The sequence below is a fragment of the Bison bison genome, unplaced genomic scaffold, assembly GCF_000754665.1.
Source record: "Bison bison bison isolate TAMUID 2011002044 unplaced genomic scaffold, Bison_UMD1.0 scf7180017863030, whole genome shotgun sequence".
Lineage (NCBI taxonomy): Eukaryota > Metazoa > Chordata > Mammalia > Artiodactyla > Bovidae > Bison > Bison bison.
Genome location: NW_011493602.1, coordinates 90,361 through 98,107, shown reverse-complemented (window position 1 = coordinate 98,107; position 7,747 = coordinate 90,361). Strand labels below are relative to the sequence as shown.

General features: G+C 48.0%; 1 protein-coding gene across 1 annotated transcript in view; it reads right to left on the bottom strand.

The window, feature by feature from the left end:
• Positions 1-6,513: 6,513 nt before the first annotated feature.
• LOC104983642 overlaps positions 6,514-7,747 on the bottom strand; it is a 46,241-nt gene continuing 45,007 nt past the window's right edge. Inside the window, exon 12 of the mRNA XM_010833174.1 lies at positions 6,514-7,747. The gene's annotated coding sequence lies outside the window, so the exon portion shown is untranslated.

Genomic DNA, 7,747 nt, shown 5'->3' with positions numbered 1-7,747 from the left:
GCAACAAGGCCAGAAACCAGTCTGAGAGTCAGACGCAGGCTCAGGAGTGTTGGTTGGGGCCTTGAAGAAGTGCAGGACCCAGCCTGGTTCAGTGCAGGGACCGAGATGTGGTCTCAGGAGTATTTGCCGGGGGCTTGAACAGGGGCAGGACTTAGACTGGTTCAGTACAGTGACCGAGATGTGGCCTCAGGCGCCTTTGTTGGGGGAGTGGATCAAGAGCAAGACCCAGTCTGGTTCCATGCTAGGACCAAGATGTGGGCTCAGGCCTGTTTGTTGGGGCATGAAGAAGGGCAGGACCCAGCCTGGCTCAGTGCAGGGAGTGAGATGCGGGCTCAGGAGTGTTTCCTGTGGGACTGAACAAGCGCAGGACACACAGTAGTTCAGGGGCAGGGAGAAACTCGGGGGCTCAGGATATTTTGCCGGGAGCTTGAATAAGGCCAGGAACCAGCCTGAGAGTCAGATGCGGTCTCAGGAGTGTTTGTCGGGGGCTTGAACAAGGGCGGGACCCAGTCTGGTTCGGTGCAGCGAGTGAGACGCAGGCTCAGGACTGTTTGTCAGGGGCTTGAACAACGGCAGGACCCAGCCTGATTCACTGCAGGGAGTGAGATGCGGGCTCAGGAGTGTTTGCTGGGGGACTGAACAAGAGCAGGATGCGCCTTAGTTCAAGGGCAGGGGGCGAGTTGGTGGCTCAGGAGTGTTTACTGGGGGCTCGAACAAGGGCAGGGCCCAGCCTGGTTCAGTTCAGGAAATTAAATGCAGGCTCAGGAGTGTTTGTAGGGGGCTTGAACAGGGCAGGAACCAGCCTGGTTCAGTGCACGGAGTGACGTGCCGGCTCAAGGGCAGGATCCAGCCTGGGTCAGTTCAGGGAGAGTGATGCAGGCTCAGGAGTGTTTGTCGGGGGCTTGAACAGGGCGGGAACCAGCGTGATTCAGTGCAGGGAGAGAGATGCAGGCTCAGCAGTGTTTGTCAGGGCTTGAACAAAGGCAGGACCCAACCTGGTTCAGTGCAGGCAGAGAGATGTGGATTCAGGAGTGTTTGTCGGGGGCCTGACTCATACGAGCCGGTGGCTGCGTCCTTGGCAAGCTGAAAACAGACATCTGGTGTGGTGAGCTGGGAAGACGCAGGCTGAGAGACCTTTAGTGACCGGGCCGTGCTGGATTTGCGGGATTAGATGCACTTTCGGGGGGAAATGCCAACCACTTCAGGAGTCCTTTCCTCTCTGCTTGCCCTCCCTTGGGTCAGCCTGTTCTCAAGTCCTCCCCTTCTGTCCGCAGCCTCGACTTTGGAAAGAGACATTTCAACCCTGCCCGCTGGCCAGGGGCCCTCCTTTCATTTAGGATCAAGGTAAGATTCCTTTGCACAACTCTGTACCGTCTGGGGTGACAAAGCAACTCCTCCTCTTTCTACTCACTTTGAACCATTCAGTGCACAGAAAACTACAAGAGACAGCAGATTCTCCCCAGGCTCACTTTTCCCCTGGAGGGACAGGCCCAAGTCTTTGCTCCCCTGATCGGTCATGTTTCTCAAGTGTAGTCTCCTCTCATGGTGTCAAGCCCTTCCCCTTCATCTTCTCCAGTCTGTCGTTGGCCCCCAGAACTCTTCTTCTCCAAGCACAGGTACCCAGACTGCGTGTCCACCTGTCTGTCCAGATGGTCCGTGTTCTCCTGGCTGTATTTCGAGGTGGACTTTCCCTTTTTCGCTATTTCTTTCTTTGGCTGTGTTGGGTCTTAGTTGCAGCGCGCAGCGTCTTCACTGGCTCATGTGCGAGCTTCTGTTTCTGCCATGCACAGACTCTCTGGTTGTGGTGCACGGGCTTGCTTGCCCCGTGGCATGTGGGGTGTTAGTTCCCCAAACAGGGATTGAACCCATGTCCTCTGAACTGCAAGATATAGATTCTGAACCACTGGACCCCTCCCCAAACAGGGATGGAACCCATGTCCCCTGAACTGCAAGGTGGATTCTTAACCACTGGACCACCAGGGAAGTCCTGAGACTTTCAGCATTATGACGCTGCAATCACTTCCTTCTGACCAGTCTTCACCGGGCACCTTCTCATCTGTTAGGACCCAGATTCTCCTGAAGCTCTGCATTTCCTAAGCCAGGCTTTGGCTTACCTCGACACACCATCACAGGACCACTGGATCACTAGAAACTGAATACAAACCATGAAGTGATTTGAATTCCTCCTCTTTTACTTTGTCCATTCCGTTGGTTCCTCTCACCGACAGCTTGTTGCCAGGCAGCTGAGTGATATTTCCTTATTTACTCAATGTGTATTTATTTGGCTGCACTGGGTGTTAGGTGCAGCAGGCAGGGTCTTTGTTGTGGCATCCAGCAACAAATGTTCTTTAGTCGTGGCATCTGGGCTCTACTTCCCAGATCAGGGATCGAACCCGGGCCCCCCTGCACTGGAAACATGGAGTCTCAGCCCTAGACTATCAGGGAAGTCCCAGTGATGTACACTTAAAAACACATGCATTTAACATCAGAAAATGGACTGAATTCATCAATTCATCTTGCAGACTTAAATCCATGGTTGAGATCTCTAGCCATCTCTTGTCCAAATGACGGAATTGCTCCACATACAGGAAGCTCCTTCTAATGTGAGCTAATTAGAGGAATGTGTTTGGGTGTTGGTTAAAAGGTACGAATAACACTGGAATCTCGGACCTTATCACAGCCAACTCCCTCCAAGCCCTCCTCTTTGGATGGCTCCTGGGGTTTCTTCCTTTTGACTATTACGAATGGCGCTGCAGCGAACATCTGCATGCAAGTTTCTGTGTGGACAAACCTTTTCATCTCTCTTGAGTACTTACCCAAGAGTGGAAATGCTGGGTAACGTATGGTCGATCTCTGTTTTGCTTTTTAACACATTTATTGACCAGGGGATTCTGGCAGAAACTAACACCTGTGGCTGGCAATTTGTTAAGTGAACACTGAGACACTCCAGTCAGGCAACAAAAGACGCATTCATGTCTCTGATCAGTAAGTTCGTAAGAAACTGGCCAACTTCCACTGCCTCCTTATATATTGCTTCTATACTGAGGCCGTCTCATTGACCCTACAGGCCCCAATTTAAAGGAGGTGCCCACCACTGTTCCCCCTAAGACACTGTTCTTCTGCCTCCCAGCATGTATAGCAATTTGCAATTGTACATTTCTATGGGTCCTTAACTATACCCCTTGTATTAAATTCCACATTGCATGGGGGTCAGATCACGTCCATCTGGTCTACCACTGCTGGGAAACAAACCCCATCAGGTGCTGTGAGTTATCTAGCCTGCAAACTTCTGGGATATACTTTGAGCTACTGCTTCCAAGGAGTTCTGGGCAGAGAAAGGAAGCTGTGCATCCACAGCTAACAGGAGAGTGGGCGGCCCACAGGGACTCTCACCAGACCGGAGCAGCTCGTCTCCGACACCCTCAGCAGTACTCTGGGGACCCTGCAGCCAACAGGCTGAAGGCTGAGTTCCCTTCATCCCCAAACCCCGGAGCCAAGTTCGCACTGGATGGTGTGGGGGTGGGGACGGTGGTGGGGAGGGGTCGTCAGGACAGTCGTATGGACAAACTGCGGTTTGCAGAGGAGGAATCGAGGTACCAAAATTAGAGAAGTCGAACAGCAGTGACGCATATACACTACCCATGTGTGTAAGATAGCTAGCTAGTAGGAAGACGCCGGATAGCACAGGCACCTCAGCTCGGTGCTGTGTGATGAGCTGGAGGGGTGGGATGGGGGCTGAGAGGGAAGCTTAAGAGTGAGGGGATATACATATAGGGATACATGTAGCTGGTTCACTTGGCTGCGCCGCAGAAACCAACACAACATTTGTAAAGCTATTAGCCTCCAATTAAAAATACACTTACATAATAAATAAAAAGACAACAAAAAAATACCGTTAGAGAAAGGAGACATGGATGAAAAAACCTCAGATCCCAGTCCTTGAGAACGAGGTTAAAAACCTGCCCTAAGAGTAACCAGGGGACGCAAATTTGACCCTTGGCTTGGGAAGATCTCCGTGGAGAAGGAAATGGCAACCATGCCCAGTATTCTTGCCTGGGAAATCTCACAGACAGAGAAGCCTGGCGGGATACAGTGACTGTACCGTGGGGGCGGTCGCAAAAGAGTCGGACGTGACTGCGACTAAAGCACCACCAGCGGATGCTCTGCTCAGGGGACCGTGAGCCTAGCGATGGATGACCTGCAGGAACCCCGCAGGGATGCTGAAAACACAGGCGCATCGCTCTCACGTCAGATTCGGCCTTGGACCGGCCAACAGGTTGCCTCACCAACATGGCTGCGTGTTAGTAAGGGGATCAGCAGAGAACAAACAGCTCATCACCCGGGGGCCTGGTGTTTTCCCAAGAGCGAGCACTGGAGACTGACATTTCACAGCTTCCCGGAGGTTAACTCAAGAATCCTGAGGACCGCAGTCACGAGGGAGCCATTGAAGGCAAGAGATAAGAGCTGGCATTCCAGAGGCTTGGTATTTTCTCCATTAGTGGGCGTCTCAAACTTGTGTAAGGAAAATATTCTCCTTAATTAAAAATAGATGACTCAGGGACTTCCCCAGCGGTCCAGCGGTTAAGACACCGCCTTGCAAGGCAGGAGATGTGGGTTCGATTCTTGGCTGGGGAAGTAGGATCCCACAAGGTTTGTGGTCAAAAACGCAGAGCATACAACAGAAACAATATTGTGACGAATTTCAATAGACTTAAAAAAATGGTCCAGATCAAAAATTATATATATATATATATATTTTTAAAAAGGATGGTGCAGCTAATAAAGCAAGAGTGTGTTCTGGGGGCTGCTTTCAACAGCGTGGGCCCACGAGGAAATACATACAGGGCTGGCCACATCCAGGCAAGATCCAGAAGAGTCAGTTCTGCACCCGGACAATGGTGTTGAAATGCCAAACATCCTTGAAATTACCAACAATTTCTATGTATTTCCCTGCAGCTCACGATTAACAGTGTGGGGAATGATGACGTTTTCTGGAGTGTTGCCCTGAGGGTTAACCTTTAAGAGTCAGCCCCAGCACTGGCCTCATAAGATACAAAACCATTTGTGCCTCAATTTGTCTCCTCAAGACGTTAAGACTTAGAGGCAGGTAACAAGGAGCACTCTTGGGCTTCCTGGATGGCTCAGCAGTAAGGAATCTGCCTGCCGATGCAGAAGACCTGGGTTTCATCTCTGGGTCGGGAAGATCTCTTGGAGAAGGGAATGGCAACCCACTCCAGTATTCTTGCCTGGAGAATCCCATGCACAGTGGAGCTGGGCGGGCTACAGTCCATGCAGTCACAAAGAGTTAGACACAACTGAGCAACTAACACTTCAGAATTCAGGATCCAGTGAAGACATCCTTCCGAAGTGCAGAAATAGACACGGTTCGGAGAGTTTTTATATGATGGGACTCACATGTAAACATTAAGTGGCATTACTCATTGACTAGAACTTCTAGAATGGTGATAAAAACGTACTGAAGGAGGAATACTTTTGTTTTTGACTTTTAAACGGAATAGTTAGTACATCACCAATTAAGAGTATTGACTTGGATTACATATCTATCCTTATCTGACTGAGACTCTGAATGTGGAATGCAAGGCAATTCTTCTGCAAAGCAGATTTTGTAAACAAGTCATTTTAAATGCCTCTGCATAATATATGAACTCACCACCTCTTTGACAAGGTTCTCAATGAGTAAACGTATTTAATGGCATGTTTCCCACGGTCTCACGTTTAATAAGAGATCTAAAGACGTGCCATTTACAGCAACATGGGTGGGCCCAGAGATGATGTACTAAGCGAAGGAAGTCAGAGAAAGACAAATACCGTATGATATCATTTATATGTGCAATGTAAAACAAGGGATAGAAACGACCTTATGCACGAAACACAAGCTTTTGGGAAGAATGTGATCCCTTACAAATCAAGTATGTGACCATTTCACTGAGAACCTTTATCTGCTGAGTGCAAAGAAAGCTTGGTTCACTGACCATATGTAAATGCCTACTGTATATAAAATAGATAACAAGGACGTACTTGCACCGCACAGGGAATCTACTCCATATTCTGGAATAACCCATAATGGGAAACAATCAGAAAAAGAATACATACATGTATATCAGCAAATCAGTTTGCTGAACACCTGAAGCTACATGACATTGTAAAAGAAGTATATTTCAATAAAAATTAAAAAATATACATATGCAAATACCATCTTACAGTATTAATACTGTTTGTGGCTTAAAAAAAATAGTCAACCAGTCACATTTATCTTTTACATTTGTTAGAGGATACTTTTTTTTTAAGTCTTTATTGAGTTTGTTACAATATTGTTTCTTTCTGTTTTGGATTTTTGGCCACAAAGGCATGTGGGATCTTAAGAGCCCCAACCAGGGATGGAACTGACACGCCCAGCACTGGATGGGGAAGTGCACCACCAGGGAAGTCCCTGGGATATGACATTGTTTCTAAAAGAGAAAGATAAAATCATACTCACAAATAAAACAGAAACAAGAGTCAAAACTTTTATTCAATGAAATTAACTGGTAAGATGAGAAATTAACTGGTAAGAAACAGTAAGATGTTACAAGCAATTTCAGGGAGAATTCAAAGAACAGACACGTATACGGGGCATCAAGAAATATTGAGATCAATTAGCTGAAACGGTGCAAAACTGGTCAAAGGCCAGCAATAATCACGAACAATCATCACCATAACACATATTTCTATCATTTTTCTAAGACCTTACACAGCTGAAAATCAGCTCAAGACAATCAGTAACAGAGAATACTTGGTGGGGGCCACCCAGTAGGAACACCCTGTGATTACATTATTCTCATTTTTAATGATGTTCCCATCGCCAAAGGCTGAGGAAGCCTGTTGTTCAGTTGCTACGTTGTGTCTGACTCCTTGCGACCCCATGGACTGCAGCGTGCCAGGTTTCTGAAGGAAATCTATTAGAAGGCGTTAATCACCAGAGCGTAATGTCCGATAAACTGTTCCCCAAATGGGTTCTTGGTGGTACCAAGACTGCCTTCTCCAGTCCAATTCTATCTGTACCAAAGAGCGTATTAGAAAAATAAATGATCTTAAAGGAAACGATTTCTCTGAGGTAGAAAACATTCTCGAACGTGCATATGCACCTTGATATAAGATATAGGCTACAATGATGTTCACATCGACGGCAAACGACAGATGATTGCGGTCACAGGCTCTGACCACAGGTCCAGAGCACTTTGAAGGACACAGGAAGAATGCCATCGTCTACTGATAAAGAGCATCACTTATTCAAAGCTCACCCGTGATGTGAATTTCCCACTCAGATTACAGACAGAATGAGCACCTCACTTGTATCAGTGGCTACTGCCTGTGAAGATGAAAAAACACTGAAGAGGATACAGTACTCGATGGCTATAAATATAAATAAATATGTACCTACATATATATACATACAAGCACATACATGCATACATATTTTACAGTTGCCAGCCAGGGTTGAGAACACCAAAGAAGATACAGGACGTGAAGCTGAATTATTCGGACACTAAATTCGATTATTCGAGTGAGAATTTTCCATCTTGTGTTCCGGGCCGGGTCTGTCTTCTGCGTGCCAATGAGGGTTTGCGGCCCCTGTGGAGAGCGCGGGCCCCGCCCTCTGCGGGGTGAGAAGGCTTGGCGGCTGAAGGCCAGTTCCGGGGAAGGTCTGGGCGCGGGGCTTCCCTCCAGCTCCTCGGGGCGTCCCCCC